Source organism: Ovis canadensis, chromosome 25 (assembly GCF_042477335.2).
Source record: "Ovis canadensis isolate MfBH-ARS-UI-01 breed Bighorn chromosome 25, ARS-UI_OviCan_v2, whole genome shotgun sequence".
Classification (NCBI taxonomy): Eukaryota; Metazoa; Chordata; class Mammalia; order Artiodactyla; family Bovidae; genus Ovis; species Ovis canadensis.
This window is the reverse complement of record NC_091269.1, coordinates 60,983,563-60,998,609: the sequence shown is the minus strand read 5'-3', so window position 1 is coordinate 60,998,609 and position 15,047 is coordinate 60,983,563. Positions and strand designations below refer to the sequence as shown.

Sequence of the window (15,047 nt, the reverse complement as noted above, 5' to 3'; positions counted from 1 at the left end):
TCCATTGTCCATGGGATTTTCCAGGCAAGAATACTGGAGTGGGTTGCCATTTGTTTACTTAAATGCTCTGGATCTAGTTTCCATCATTTAAAAAACTGTACAGAGTTGTCTCTCCTCTGCAAGTTCCTAACTCTCTAACCTTGTGCAAATTGTTTAACCTCGCCAAACCTTACTTACACCATCTGTAAAATGGGTGCATTGACAATGCCTCACAGGGTTTTGTGTTCTTGGAATGAGATTCCTTGTGAATTAAGTTGATGCTGTTGTTATTTATACATCTCCCTAGCTTCCTAGATGACTCCTACTCATCTTTTATGATCAAAATCAAGCCTCTTTGTCCCACCTTCCAAACAAAGCTGATTTCTTCTTCCCTTGGGCCAGTATTAGGTTTCTATCACTGTTTCTGTCATATTGTATCAGGAGGATGTGTTCCCGTGTCTGTTTCCTCTACCAGGGTGTGGGTCCTTGTGGAATGAGTCTGAGGTGGCTGGGTTGTGCTTAGCACCTGTACACAACACCCCCAGGAGATGACTGTGCAGTGGAAGAATAAAACTGTTTATCACTTTTGAAAAATGATAGACTTTCTCATTGTGCCAAAATTCTGTTGAGCCTGGAATGGATAGAGGGACACTTAGAGAAAAGCTTAAGTGTTCCTGAAAAATACTCCAGATATACCCTGGGGAAAGCCAGGAAACGGATTGGCTTTAAGGCATATTGACAATGTAGCCTCACTGAAAATCTCCCCTGATTGAACAGTCAGGTAGGCAAAAGATATTTAAGGGAAACTCTGTATTTTATATTCTGAGTTGGCTCTGTTGAGAAAACCAGAATCAATGAAGGCTGCGAGTCATCTCTCTTGGTTTTGGAGGCTTGTCTTGACCCAAAAAGGGAGCGTTGATTAGTCAGAGTCACTTCCATTGTCAGAGGTGAGACATGTAGGTTTAAGGCAGAGAAATCTTGGCAATCAGCATGGAGGGAAGGTGGAGGATTACCCCGGAAGGATGTTCCTTGCAGGTGTGTGCTGCACAGGGCCGCAGCCTGCTTGAGTGCCCCCAGCACCCAGAACACTCTCTGCACACAGAAAATCTCGGTGAAAACCCAAAGGCGATGCCTGCTGTGGAGCAAGTTGTCCTGAACGGGTATGCAGTGACCATCTTTACAGAGAGCCAGGGAAATCGCCTGTGCTCAGGTAATGTGGCCACACTTGGAAGATCATCTGTCTTAAAGCCTTTGAAAATGGATTCCCCTCTTGGAGACCTCTGGTGTGGATGGTGGGGCCCTCCTCGGGTGAGAGAGCCAGCCACACGAGGCTTGCATACTACAAACCCTGAGGCTCCAAGTCACTGGGGAGGGATGGGCCTGAGTTGTGAACAAGGGGCTGGAGAGGGCAGCAGTATTGTAAAATCAGCCCAGTTTTCCTGACTTGTGAGTGGCGAGAAGTTGGTCCTTTCTCAGGCTGCCTGCCAGCACCTTCTCCGGGCATGTCTGGGATGTAAGAGGTCAGCAAGGAGTCCTAGTGTGATCCCTGGCCCAGTGCCAGACACAGTAGAAGGCTTTTACCGTTATTAACTTTCAATATCATAACACCCTTGTGAGCTAAGTGTTCTTCTAGGCCAGCCCCATTTTATAAATTGGCAATGCAGGGACTTGAGTAATGTGCCAAGGTCACAAGGCCCCGTCTGACTCATGCCCGTGGGTTTATCCATCTGACCATGTGACTTCCATGCTTTTTGGGGGGTGCGGAAATTTTTCTGTGACCTCCAAAGCCCTGCTCGTTCCCCTTGACGTATGTGCAGAGTCGTGGCGACCATCCTCCCCTGGGCGTTGGGGACCAGCCAGCCAGACACAGAGGCTGCACCTGTCTCCTTCTCCAGACATTCTGACCTCTGGCCTTATTATCTCCTGCTAGGACTATTGCAGTAGCCCCACAGCAGATCCCTCTCTCTGCAGTATTGCCAGTAGCTCCCGAGCCCCCAAACTGCTCTCGCAGTCAACTTTTTACAACATGAATCTTCCCTACCGTAGGCACTCAATAGATGTTTGTTAAATGGGTCATCCTGCTTTAAACTCCTATTTCCTAGGGCCAAGTTCAAAAGGTGACCTTGACTTTCAAGGCCCTCAGTATGTGACTTCATTTCCTCTTCTTGCTGTTTCTCTTGGCACTGTCTGCCACACACGCAGAGCTGCCTGTCCAGGACACCAGGGCCCTGACATGCCACAATCCTGCCACCCATGTTTTCTTCCCAACAGCACAGGCTGAGAAATAGGGTGCTCACCACAGGGACTATCTTGGTCCGTGTACTCACACCTTGAACCTAGCACTTGCAAGATGGATTCCAGGCTCGGGTTGCACGTCTTCCCCCCAGCTTGGCCTGTATTTAATCCATCCAACGTCTCCCAAGCCCACAGTGTTGCCTCATAGGCAGGAAAACATCTGGGGATGGTTGGTGCACCTACGCACGCAGATGAGTGCCAATGCCTCCCAAGGCGAGGCATACTCTTGCTTCCACTCTATGTTAAATTCTGGTCATAATCCACTAACCTGGGTTTATAACCAAAAAAATAATGGTTGGTGACTCGCAGCTTGAAACCTTGATGCTGGCTCTCTCGTTCAGGCAGTGTGGCTCATGTGTGGGCGGAGACTCTCTCAGATCCGTCCCCACCACGTCCCCAGCACCCGGCACGGCACCGTGACCGCGGAACCAAGAGTGGCTTTTTGGGGGAGACATTTGTGGGAGGAAAGTGAGAGTGAGTAGTTCAGCCCTTTCTTGTGGAAGCACAAAGGCCTTAAAATACAACTGAAGAGTTGAGGGCGCCTGTACTGCAGACAGGTGATAAGATGGGGCCCTGAAGGGAAGAAAATCTAGGCCACTAAGTGCGGGATTCCAAACCCCAAACTCTAGGTGATGTCTTGGTAGGTTTTCCAGAAAAAGCTTCTATCTTGGTGGAAAGAGCTGCCCCCTCGGGGCACAGACAGGTGGCCCAAAACACCTCTGACTGACAGTGACTCCAGCCACACTGACCACTTGGGTCCAGTCCCACGGCAAGTCCTGACTCAGTGTGGGCGGAGGAGGGGAGGGAAATCCCCTGCATAGCCCTGTAACCAGGGATGGTGACACTGGCAGGGACAAAGAGACTTCATAGCCGAGACACTAATGCGGTTGTGGGGGGCTTCTCCCTATGTGGATGTGGGGACCCCTCCCTATGTGGATGTGGGGACCCAGAGGCTGTGGGGAATATCGTCTGACTCAGTTAAAAGCATGATCAGGTTTGAGCATCAAGAAACTAACCAGAGCGTTGCTTTCCCAGGTAATTAAGATGCTATTAATTAAGCTCCCATTGTAAAGCTAGTTTCAAACTAATTCTTCTCGACACGTGTGCGCACCCCTCATGAGGACTGTCTTTGTCCCCTCCGGGCTGTAATGCCTCAGCTGGGGGCTGAGCCATTGGCTGGCACAGAGTGGACTGTCCGTGGGTTTGTAAATGAGTAAATGACAGGTGGACTGATGCCATTTCCTCACTTGAACATCTCAGATGCCATCTGGTAGCAGACGGTATGACCTGGAACGTTCTTCTTGTCTGATCCCAGAGACTGAGCAAATTCCAGCCTCCCTTGTGGAGGTGTAGTCTGCACAGTTGAAGGGCTCACAAAGCCTCTGTCCTTCTAGTTACTGGAAAAGGGGGTGGGGCAGGCATGCCTTAGCGCATGCAGTGGTGGGAGGAGACCGAGGCCATACTCTAAGGCAGAAGTTCCAGACGGGAGTGCAGGCAAGGGGGCTGGGGGAGGGAGTGGGGTGCTGGAGTGCAGAGGCCTGAGTCTTGGGCAGAGGGCAGTGGGCCAGGGCTCCAGGGAGCCAATTGGCTTTTCATGGCTAATTGAAAGGAGCAATATAAGGATCCCTGTGTTTGGGATTTCTCTCAAGGATACAGTCCCAGATGTGGAATGACTGGTTCAAACGGTAAGATCATTTTTATATGTATAACCAAACAGCTTTCTAAAAGCAAGATGTGGATTCCATCCCCACTGGGAGGGTGCTTCTTTCCACCTGACATCACCCAGGGTTCTTACCTTAAAAAACGAGCAAGCTACCTGAGAACTATGCCATCTTGTTTAATTAATGTCCTTGATGACTAGATGTGAGCATCCTGCCCTCTGGTCTAGACCCCGCCCTCACCAAAGCTGACCTGTCCTCTGAGTGCCTGCTTCCCCTGCCCCAGGCCCTTTGCACCTACTCTCCTCTCTGCCTGGAAAGAAGTTCATCTGCATGCTCATCCCCTCATCTTCCCATCTGCACTTAATGACGAAGCCTTCCCAGGCCACCTTGCTTAAAATCGCCCCCCAGGACTTCCTACCCCTCCCTGGTTACTTTACTTTTTCCAGTGTGCCTGTCACCATAGGCAGTTTATAGATTGTGCTGACTGTCTGTCTCCCTTTCCCAGGATGGATGTTCCAGGAAGACACATGGAAAGGGAAAGGAGAGGGGGCAGAGCTGAATGTAAGCTAGAAAGAGAGAAGTCATGCCCTCCTCCACCAGAACCTACCCCTGGCCCCCTAGACTCCGGGACCCAGCAATGCCTGCTCAGCTGGAGTGGAGGGAGGAGCTGAGGGAATGGGGGTGCCTCTTGGGGCCTGACCTCTCTTCTGCTCTTCGGGGAGGTCTGGGAGCATCTCACTCACCCCTGTCCCCCAGCAGAGTGTTAATGCAAGGGAGACCTCCGGGACATTCTCTGCTTCAGCTGCAGTTTGAGTGACAATGCATGGGGCTGAGTAGCAGTCCTTCTGACAGGGATGTGTCAGAGGTGAAGTGGCCTGGGTGGGGCACTGGAGGTGACAGGCACTGGTACCTTGAGGGGCTGTTGAATTAATCCAAGGGAAGGGTGGGAAGGAGATATTGTCCCAGGAGAAAGCCAGGCTTCAGGAAAGCCCAGAGGTGGAGGGGGCATTTAAAGGAAGCATAATGGAGGATTCATCCACAAAACCAGGTAATGAAGGAAGGGCTCTGCTGAGCCAATGACTTGTGACTTTGAGAAGAGAAGCAGGAGGGGAGAGGGTTGATGGCATCTACCGGCTGCTGGGATTATGGAAGTGCCAAGACGCAGCCCAAGTGTCCTGAGCTGTGACCTTAGCTGACCTCTGCTCCACAGCCGCTGGTGGTCCAGACTGCCCTTCAGCCTATCCAGGGGCAGCCTTCACTGAGATTGTCACCCAGCCCTTCTGCCTGGGGGACATGCCTCCTTCTGTCTCAGAGCCTCTGGCTCTCAGGCCTTGATTCCTGAGTTCCTCCTCCCCTGCTCAAGACCACTGGGCTGGAAGGCTGCATCAGCAGAGAGCTGGCCGCAGCTTCTTAGAAGAGAGCAGGCCAAAACCAGGCCCAAGCAGAAACGGAAGCTGCCAGGGTGAAGCCTGGGTGGGCTCTGTCTTAGTGAAAACCAGAGCTCACGCCTCGTGAGTGGAGACACTCCCTTAGCAGTTGGCCGCAGGCTGGGAGCTGTGCATCCCACTTTCACTCACTGGGGAGGCAAGGCCGTGTCCCCCAGCAGCCAGACCCGAGTGAAGGAGCCCAGAGAGTCTCTGAATGGCTCATTCCAGAGGTCTGGAAACCCCAGGAGACCCGAGGAGCTGCCGAGAAGCCTCTAGCCTCCCAGTGTTCTGAGTAACCCAAGCATCAAGCTCCATGGAACTGGACAAGCGGATTCTGCTCTTGACTGATGGAAAGACAGGAGACACTGTGAATTCTTTGGGAGGTCCCCCCTTTTAATTGGTTCTTCAGCATCAGAGGTGGGGTGTGGCAATCTCTGGGAGGCAGAAGCAGGGAGAAAGCTGCCTAGCAGAGCTGGCTTGGCCTTGCTCTGAATTTGGAAGGCCTGACCGAGGGCTTGAGGTGCATGAAGGATGGGCTCTGGGGGCATATTTATGGACAGGAGGGCCATACCTGATCTATCCTGGGAGGGGGGCTCACCCCGTGAGTAGCTGCAGAACTGGCAAGGCCAGAGGGGACATCGAGGCTGGGGAGAGGACAAAGAGCCAAAGGTGCCCTAAGAAAGTAGGTGAAGCCAGGGGAAGGGGGGTGGGGGGTGGTGCAGGAGGAGGAGGGTGTCACCAACATGCAGCCACACTCCTGATGGCTCCCTCGCCCAGCACTTGCCATATGCTCTACCCAGAGCAACTTTCCATAGCTGCCACGTTTACTCCCCAGCCACTCTGTGACCCACAAATCCTTGTCTGAAACCCTGAGGCCTTGGGTTTTGGAACTGAAAATCTTTCCTATTTTAGCAAAAAAAAGATAATGCATATACTGAATGTTTTCGAAGTTTCCAGCAGGGTCTGGAAGAGCACCCTATAATCTAATGCATCAGTATTTTCTGCAGGGACATGTGTGAATAGCCAACACTTTGCAGCATCAATAGAGACCATAAGAAACAGAAAAAGGCTCATGTCAGTTCAGACAGGTTTTGCCACCCAATGAGTTAGCAGTGGCGCCCACTTCAGTGCTCTCGCCTGGGAAGTCCCATGGATGGAGGAGCTTGGTGGGCTACAGTCCATGGGGCTGCAAAGAGTCAGACATGACTGAGCGACTTCACTTTCACTTTTCACTTTCATGCACTGGAGAAGGAAGTGGCAACCCACTCCAGTGTTCTTGCCTGGAGAATCCCAGGGACGGCAGAGCCTGGTGGGCTGCCGTCTATGGGGTCGCACAGAGTCGGACACGACTGAAGTGACTTAGCAGCAGAGTTAGGTCAAGACAGATTTTGCAGCCACGTGAGTTTCAAGCCGTCTCTTGGCATTTAGTTCTTCTTAGATTTTGAAATGGCAGATTAGAGGCTGTGGGTCTGCTCATCCCCAAACTGAGGTTCTGAGAGGCATAGTGAGGGCAGAACTAGGGAGTGGCAGATCCGGGATTTGGGGGCAGGCTCTCTAATTCCAGTAACAGTCTGTGAACCTGCGCAGCACTTGGTGGGGGGCACCTACTGTTGTTCTTCACAGCATGTCTGCAGGGCCATTGAGGAGGTGATGTGAAGAAACTGACTCCTAGAATCCCAGATGGCCAGATGCTTGGCTGTTTGGAATCCGGAGCAAGAACACAGGAGACACAGGAGGTAGACACAGGAGGTAGACACAGGAGGACCCAGGTCAGAGGGTGGCTATGACTCAGAACTAGTCCCATCTCCAGCCCAAGTTGGAGCCCCAAGAGAGGGATTATCAGACAGAGCATCCCACATGACCTTACCGTTATGGTTTCTAAGCAAATGGGACCCGAGGTCCCACCTCTCAGAGAGGAGCCCGCTACACACAGCCTTTCTGTGACTTGGTTGTGTCAAGCACTGCTTTGTCTAGACGTGTTCCTGTGCGCTTCCTTCCCCCAACCCCCCAGCAGCCCTGCTGGGATGCCCTTGGCTCCCCACCCGTGGCGGGCAGTCTCCTCAGCTGTCCATCCTAATTTTGCTGGGCCATGGTTGTGCATCCCTAGCGGTCTTTATCCCATGGGCTTTGTTATCACTGATTGACAGAAAAGTCTCAGAGCCCTTTCCCACACGTAGTTGTACTCAACCCCCACTATAGACTGGTGAATTCGGGGTTATTGCCCGCCCCCATTTTACAGATGAAGAAGAGGAGGCTTGTATTGGGGTACAAGCTTGTGTTGTACCCCAACACCCCAACCTCTTGTGCACAAAAGGAGGCTTGTGTTGCGTTACACGGTGGGGTACAAGATCTCATGGTCAGAAAGTGCTGGAGCCAAGATGCAGAGTCGTGTCTGCTGACTGGGAACCATGCTCTTCCGTCCTGTGTGTTCCGGGGGAAGGCCTCCGAGGTTGATGGCTTCAGCTTGTCACTCACAGCTGTGTCTCAGCACGTGGAGCCCCTCCTCTGTGACCCTCAGGAGGCAGGTCAAACTGGATTTCACATACACAGCTGTATTTCCAATTTCTCTCAAGAAATAAGAAACTGACCACTCGGGGCCCTGTTTTTCTCCCTGCAGCAGCCCACTTAGCCGAGCAGCAGCATCCCCGTATAGACAGGCCATGCGGTCCCCAGCCTCTCACAGGCCCCATCTGGCTTCTGCACTAACTTCTGTTAGTCCGCTGCACACCATGAGCGTTTGAGCTCGTCATCTCTGCTCCTGACAAATGTCTCTGGCAAAAGGGGCAGCGATCTTTGTTTACACACTTCTTGGGACAGAAAGCTCATTGCTCCCTAAGGGAAGGGAAGACATGCAGAGAGCCATGTAGGTACTAGGCATCGTGCTAGACGTTGCTTGACAGTGTAGTAAGCCTGTGAGAAATGCAGGTTTAGCTCCTCCATTTCACAGATGTAGACACTGAGGCTTGGCAAGACTTGGGGATTTGTGCAGATCCTGCGGAATGTGGGGTCACCAAGACTAGACTGTCCGGCCTGTCTTCTCCTGGAGCCCCTGCTCTTCCAGCTGCTGCACCCAGAGCTTGTTCCAAGGCTCTGTGCACAGTATCATCTCCATCTCATTACCTCCCTCCACTCACTGCTGGTGTGACATCCCCGTGGGGTGTGACTGTGAGTGCCGCCCGGGCTTTCACAAGAGAAACCAGGGCTGACCCCGGGTCAGATCAGGATGTTCCCTCTAATTTACTAACTGGGTGACTATGGAAAGAAAGAGGTGCAGGGTCTGACAGCCAGTACCTGGGTGGGGAGGGGCCAGGACCCAGGAATGCAGATCCTGCTTCCTGGGGTTGATCACAGGGTACTTTTCCATGAGGAGAACCAAGATTCAGGGAAGTTGCTATCTGTGGGTCATCAACGTGAGAAGCATTGAGGTGAGAGAAGGAGGTTAAGCTGGAGACAGGACAGTCACAGTTCCCAGGCTGGGAGGACAGGGGATGAAGGTGTCCAGCCTGGGAGCTGTTGCTATAGACACAGGGCTGTGACCTGCCCATCACTGTGTCAAAGCTGGAGACAAGGTTTAAAGCGGCAGGCTTCCAGGTCTGACATAGAGTCAGTCGCTTTCTATTTCATATAAAAACAAACAGTTTTAAAAGTCTTAACATAAAAAATGTTATATATAGTGGAACTATATGTAAGTTTGTTCTGTATTTTCGAGGTCTCCTGTAAATGTTATCATATCTTTGTAATTTAAAAAAATTTAAAAAGAAGTAAAAAAAAAAAAATCCACTAGGAGGGAAGAACCATGAAGGCAGGTAACGGAAAACGTATGGAATGTTTCTAAATGATTCTATGTAACTGAGTCACTGCTACACAGCTGAAGCTAACACATTGTAAGTCAACTGTGCTTCAATAACAGTTTTTTTAAAGAAAAAAAAGCAGTTTATTGGCTAGGCAGAAGCTGTTTGGTGAAATAAGGAAACATGAAATCAACTCCTTTAGTAGTACCTGCCAATTGCAGAGAAAACTGAGCCGGGCTTGGAGGCAGGGTGTCCTGAGCAGGTACCAGAATCCCCTGGCAATCTTGATAAAGTGCAAAGTCCTGGGCCCTACCACCGGCAGCGTTTGACTCACTCACTGGGTTTGGGATTTGTACTTCTAACAAGGTCTTAGCCGGGCTTTGCTCTGTTCGCTAAACAGGCTTCTGGTCCAGAGACCACAGTGGCCTGGATGATTCCATTCCTGGCCTTTGGTGCCACTGTCTGGCTGCTCTTGAGAATGACATGTTCTCCCTCCTACGGTATCAACATTCTTGGACAACTGTTTCAACAAAAGCTGGGGATGTGCTGACCTCTGTCAGTTTCTCCCGGGCAGCACTGTGTGTGACAGCTATAAAACATTGCCTTAGTCCTCTTTGGGGCACTAAGCACAGCACACACAGCGCACATTTGGGGCAGAAAGAGACTAAAGATTTCCCCCAATTTATCTATTAAGGGATACAGCAAAAGAGTATGCAAGCAGGATTTCGAAACTGACTTATGCATGCTTTACCATATATAATTCATTCAAAGTAGTCCATAAATAAAACAAGCAGAATGTTTAAAGAAAGAGGACTTCATTCTATGTGGAATATAAAAAAAACTGATACAAATGAAACTTATTTATAAAACGGAAATGGACCTACAGACGTAGGAAACAGATTTATGGTGAGCAAAGGAGAAAGCGGAGGATATAATCGAGGGTTAGGGATTAACATATGCACACTACTACATATAAAATAGATGACCAGTAAGGACTTACTGTTCAGTGCAGGGAAAGGGAAAGTGTTAGTCACTCAGTTGTGTCCAACTCTGTGCAACCCTGTGGACTGTAGCCCACCAGGCTCCTCTCTGTCCATGGGATTTTCCAGGCAGGAATACTGGAGTGGGTTGCCATTCCCTTCTCCAGGGGATCTTCCAACCCAGGAATAGAACCCGGGTCGCCTACATTTTAGACAGATTCGTTACTGTCTGAGCCACCAGGGAAGCCCCAAACCAACTATAATTTTTTTAAAAAGTGGCTTTCAAACATCTACTTGAGACAGGAGATAGATGTCCACCTTTCTCAGAGCAGATCCCTAGACCACTTTTCTTTTGGAAGACACATGGAGGGCTGGCATGCATTGCTGAAGAACAAGGGGACAGTCCATCTGTCCCCAGGAGAAGAAAATTAACTTCCCAGCTGTGTTCAGCACTATGAGACACATATAAGGCATTTCCCTGGGATCTCTTACAGCAAGGAGCGTCATTATTTTATTTGCGTCGGGGAAATGCTGACATCCAATGTTGGGCTATTCAGTGATTGAAATTTGACCTTGGTTTGCCTAATTTTTAATCCCTCCAAGCTCTCTGATTTCTGGCAGTGGGCACATCATTTTCTGCAGGTATTTCAGACTGGGGATGAAGGGCAAGGTCCTGAACTACATTAAGCAAAGTAGAACAGGTTTGGTTTGGGGGTTGGTTGTTGTTGTTGTTGGTTGTGTTTTATTGTACTGCAGAACTTTTTGGAAATTTTCATGAGCTTATCCAGTGATTTCCAAACTATATGCTTAAGTGTAAAAGACTTGTTTCATAGCCTGGAGTATCTTGGTGAATGTTCCATGTGTCCTTGAGAAAAATGAGACCTTTCCATGGAGCCTTCTACAGGTGTCAAACAGGTCACGTTGGTTGGGAAGGTTCATATCTGCCATATTGCTATTTTCCGTGTACTTGTTTTATCATCTGTGGAGAGAGGAGTATTGAAATTTCTGAGTATAATGTAGATTTGTCTGTTTTTCATTATAGTTCTATCAGGTTTACTTCATATATTTTTAAGTTCCCTTATTAAGGGTCATAAATGTTTGAGTGTTATGTCCTCCTGAGAGATTGACCCTTTATCTTTATGAAATTATGTTCTTCATCCCTGATAGTACTTTTGGTTCTGAAATCTTCTTTATCTGATGTTGATGTAGACACTGCAGCTTTTTTTTTTTTTGACTAGTGTTAGGATAGCATATGCTTTTTTTTCCACCCTAATGTTTAACCTGTTTCTGTCTTCATATTTAAAGTGCATTTCTTTCAGGCAGCATGTAGGTTTGGTATTGCTTTTTAAATCCAGTCTGACAATCTCTGAGTTTAATTGGGTGTTTAAACCATGTACATTTAATATGATTTTGATATGATTAAAGTTAAAATGTTTCCTCCTATTTGTTTTCTGTGTATCCTGTCTGTTCTTTGTTCCCTTTTAACTCTTTTGATGCTTTCTTTGGATTGAATATTTTCTAATATTCAATCTTATCTTCTGTTGACCTATTAACTCTTGGCTTTGTTATTTTAGCAGTTGCTCTAGGGTTTACAGTATATATGTTTACCTTAGTCTACTTTGAAGTGATATTAAACTTTTTTGTATACAGAGGTGGGTTTCTACTGGGGGCAATATTGTCCTTCAGAAGACAGCATGATCTAGAGACTAGGGCCCTCTAATGGATAGAAGACAGGGATGCTGCTAAAAATCCTACTGTGCATAGAATAGTCCCTCACAATGAAAAACTATGCAGTCCAAAAGATTAACCGTGGTCGAGAAACACTAACATACAGTGTAAGAACCTGATAATAGTATATTTTCTCCCCAATCTGTATTCTACTGTTGCCACTTTTTGCCTTTATATATGTTATAAAATTTATAACATTTTGTCATTTTTGTTTAAACCATTATCTTTTTAAAATTTTATCTCTATTTATTTTTATTGGATGTAGTTGTTTCACAAAGTTGTGTTGTTTCTGCTGTACAACAAGGTGAGTCAGCTCCATGTATCCTCTGTCCCCTCCCTCGCACCCTGCCTCCCGCCCCCAGGGCATCGCAGAGCGCCCAGCGGAGCTCCCTGCGCTTCAGCAGCTTCCCGGGGGCTATCCATTCCACACGCGGTCACGCATGCGTGCCAATGCAGCTCCCACCGTTCGTCTCCGGCGCCTTAACCCCTGTGCCCGCAGGTCCGCTCTCCTAGTCAGCTTAAACACTTAGGAAACCTTACACGCTTCCCCATATAGTGACCACTTCTGCTATTCTTTCATAGACTCGGATTTCTATCTGGTGTTGTCTTACTTCTGCATGAAGGATGCCCTCTAACATTTCTTGTATTGCTGATCTGCTCGTGATAAATTCTCTCAGCTTTCATGTCAGAAAGAGTCTTCATTTCACTTTTAATTTTGAAAGGTGTTTTTCGTGCGGTATAGACACCTGGATAGGTGCTTCCCCGCCTTCACTCTAAGCCTGTGCCTCCACTGTGCTCCTGGGGGCACTGTCTCCAAGGAGAAATCCTCAGGCGTCCTCATCTTTGTTTCTCTGGATGAAACCTGTCCCTTTCCTCTGACTGCTTTTAAGATCTTCCCTTAATCACTGGTTTTGAGCAGTTTAATTATGATATGCTGATTTCTTCATGTTTCTTGTGCTTTGGGTTTGCTAAACTTCATAGACATATGGGTTCATAGTTTTCATCAAGGTTAGAAAATTTTCAGCCTTTATTTCTCAAATATTTCCTGTTCTTCCTTCAGGGACTCCAATTATACATGTATTAGACTGCTTCACATTGTCATATAATTCACTGATGCGCTTTTCATTTTTCTCAGTGTTTCATTTCATATAATTTTATTGCAATGTTTACAAATTCATTAATCTTTTTAAAATTAATTAATTTATTTTTTGGAGGCTAATTACTTTTCAATACTGTATTGGTTTGGCCATACATTGACATGGATCCATGATGGGTGTACACGTGTTCCCCATCCTGAACCCCCTCCCACCTCCCTCTCCACCCCATCCCTCTGGGTCATCCCAGTGCACCAGCCCCGAGCACCCTGTATCCTGCATCGAACCTGGACTGGCCATTCACTTCACATATGATATTATACATGTTTCAATGCCATTATCTCAAACCATCCCACCCTCACCCTCTCCCACAGAGTCCCAAAGACTGTTCTATACATCTGTGTCTCTTTTGCTGTCTCGCATATGGAGTTATCATTACCATCTTTCTTAATTCTCTATATATGCATTAATATACTGTATTGGTGTTTTTCTTTCTGGCTTACTTCACTCTGTATAATAGGGTCCAGTTTCATCCACCTCATTAGAACTGATTCAAATGTATTCAATAGCTGAGTAATATTCCATTGTGTATATGTACCACAGCTTTCTTATCCATTCATCTGCTGATGGACATCTAGGTTGTTTCCATGTCCTGGCTATGATAAACAGTGCTTCGATGAACATTGGGGTACACATGTCTCTTTCAATTCTGGTTTCCTCGGTGTGTATGCCCAGCAGTGGGATTGCTGGGTCATAAGGCAGTTCTATTTCCAGGTTTTTAAGGAATCTCCACACTGTTCTCCATAGTGGCTGTACTAGTTTGCATTCCCACCAACAGTGTAAGAGGGTTCCTTTTTCTCCACACCCTCTCCAGCATTTATTGCTTGCAGACTTTTTGATCGCAGCCATTCTGACTGGCGTGAAATGGTACCTCATTGTGGTCTTGATTTGCATTTCTCTGATAATGAGTGATGTTGAGCATCTTTTCGTGTGTTTGTTAGCCATCCATATGTCTTCTTTGGAGAAATGTAAAAACACGGAGTGCTTCACGAATTTGCGTGTCACCCTTGTGCAGGGGCCATGCTAACCTTCTCTGTATCATTCCGGTTTTAGTATGCGTGCTGCCGAAGCGAGCACAGATTCATTCATCTTTTATACCGTGTCTGCTCCTCCGTTAATCCCATCCAGGGTGTACTTCAATTTACACATTATGGTTTTCCCCTCAGGGATTTAACTTGGGTCTTTTTTTAAATAACTTTCTTATTTTTTAATTAATTAACTTTTGGCTGCACTGGGCCTTTGTTGCTGCACGTGGGCTTTGTCTAGGTGTGGCTGCTCCCTGGTTACTCTGAGCTGGCTTCTCTCTATGGTGGCTTCTCTTGCTGTGAGCCCCAGCTCAAGAGCCTGTGGGCTTCACGAGTTCTGATGCCCGGGCTTAGTTGCTCCATAGCTTGTGGAATCCTCTTCAACCAGGGACTGAACCTGTGTCCCCTGCATGGTGGGCAAATTCTTATCCCCTGGACCACTAGGGCAGTCCTAAAAATACCTTTTTCATCCCCATCAGGGACCGTGTCCTCCTGCCCCTTTGTGTGACGTGTGATCAGTTGCGTCTGACTCTTACAGCTGCATGGACTGCAGCCGGCCAGGCTCCTCTGCCCAGGGAGGTTTCCAGGCGAGAACACTGGAGTGGGATGCCATTTCCTACTGCAGGGCATCTTCTCAACCCAGGGATAGAACCCAAATCTTTTGCGTCTCCTGCATTCATGGGCAGACTCCACACTAGCACCATCTGGGAAGCCCCTGGCTGTTTGCTGCTGCTGCTGCTGCTGAGTCTCTTCAGTCGTGTCCGACTCTGTGCGACCCCATAGACGGCAGCCCACCAGCCTCCCCCATCCCTGGGGCTCCCCACGCAAGAACACTGGAGTGGGGCCTGGCTCTCTGAATGCCTGATACTCTCTGACCAGATGTCACACTTGTTAGGTGCTGAATAATTTTTTAATTATAAATCTTCTTGAGCTTTGTTCTAGGATGAAGTTAATTTACTTGGAGACAGTTTTATCCTTTAAGTTTTGATTTATGATTCGTTTGGTGA

The 15,047-nt window shown here is 48.2% G+C and overlaps 1 non-coding gene across 1 annotated transcript; it reads right to left on the bottom strand.

Moving 5' to 3' along the window:
- Positions 1-13,985: 13,985 nt before the first annotated feature.
- LOC138430630 (U6 spliceosomal RNA) lies at positions 13,986-14,092 on the bottom strand. Its single transcript, XR_011253314.1, has one exon. It is a non-coding gene; the product is annotated as a U6 spliceosomal RNA (small nuclear RNA).
- Between the last annotated feature and the right edge of the window lie 955 nt (positions 14,093-15,047).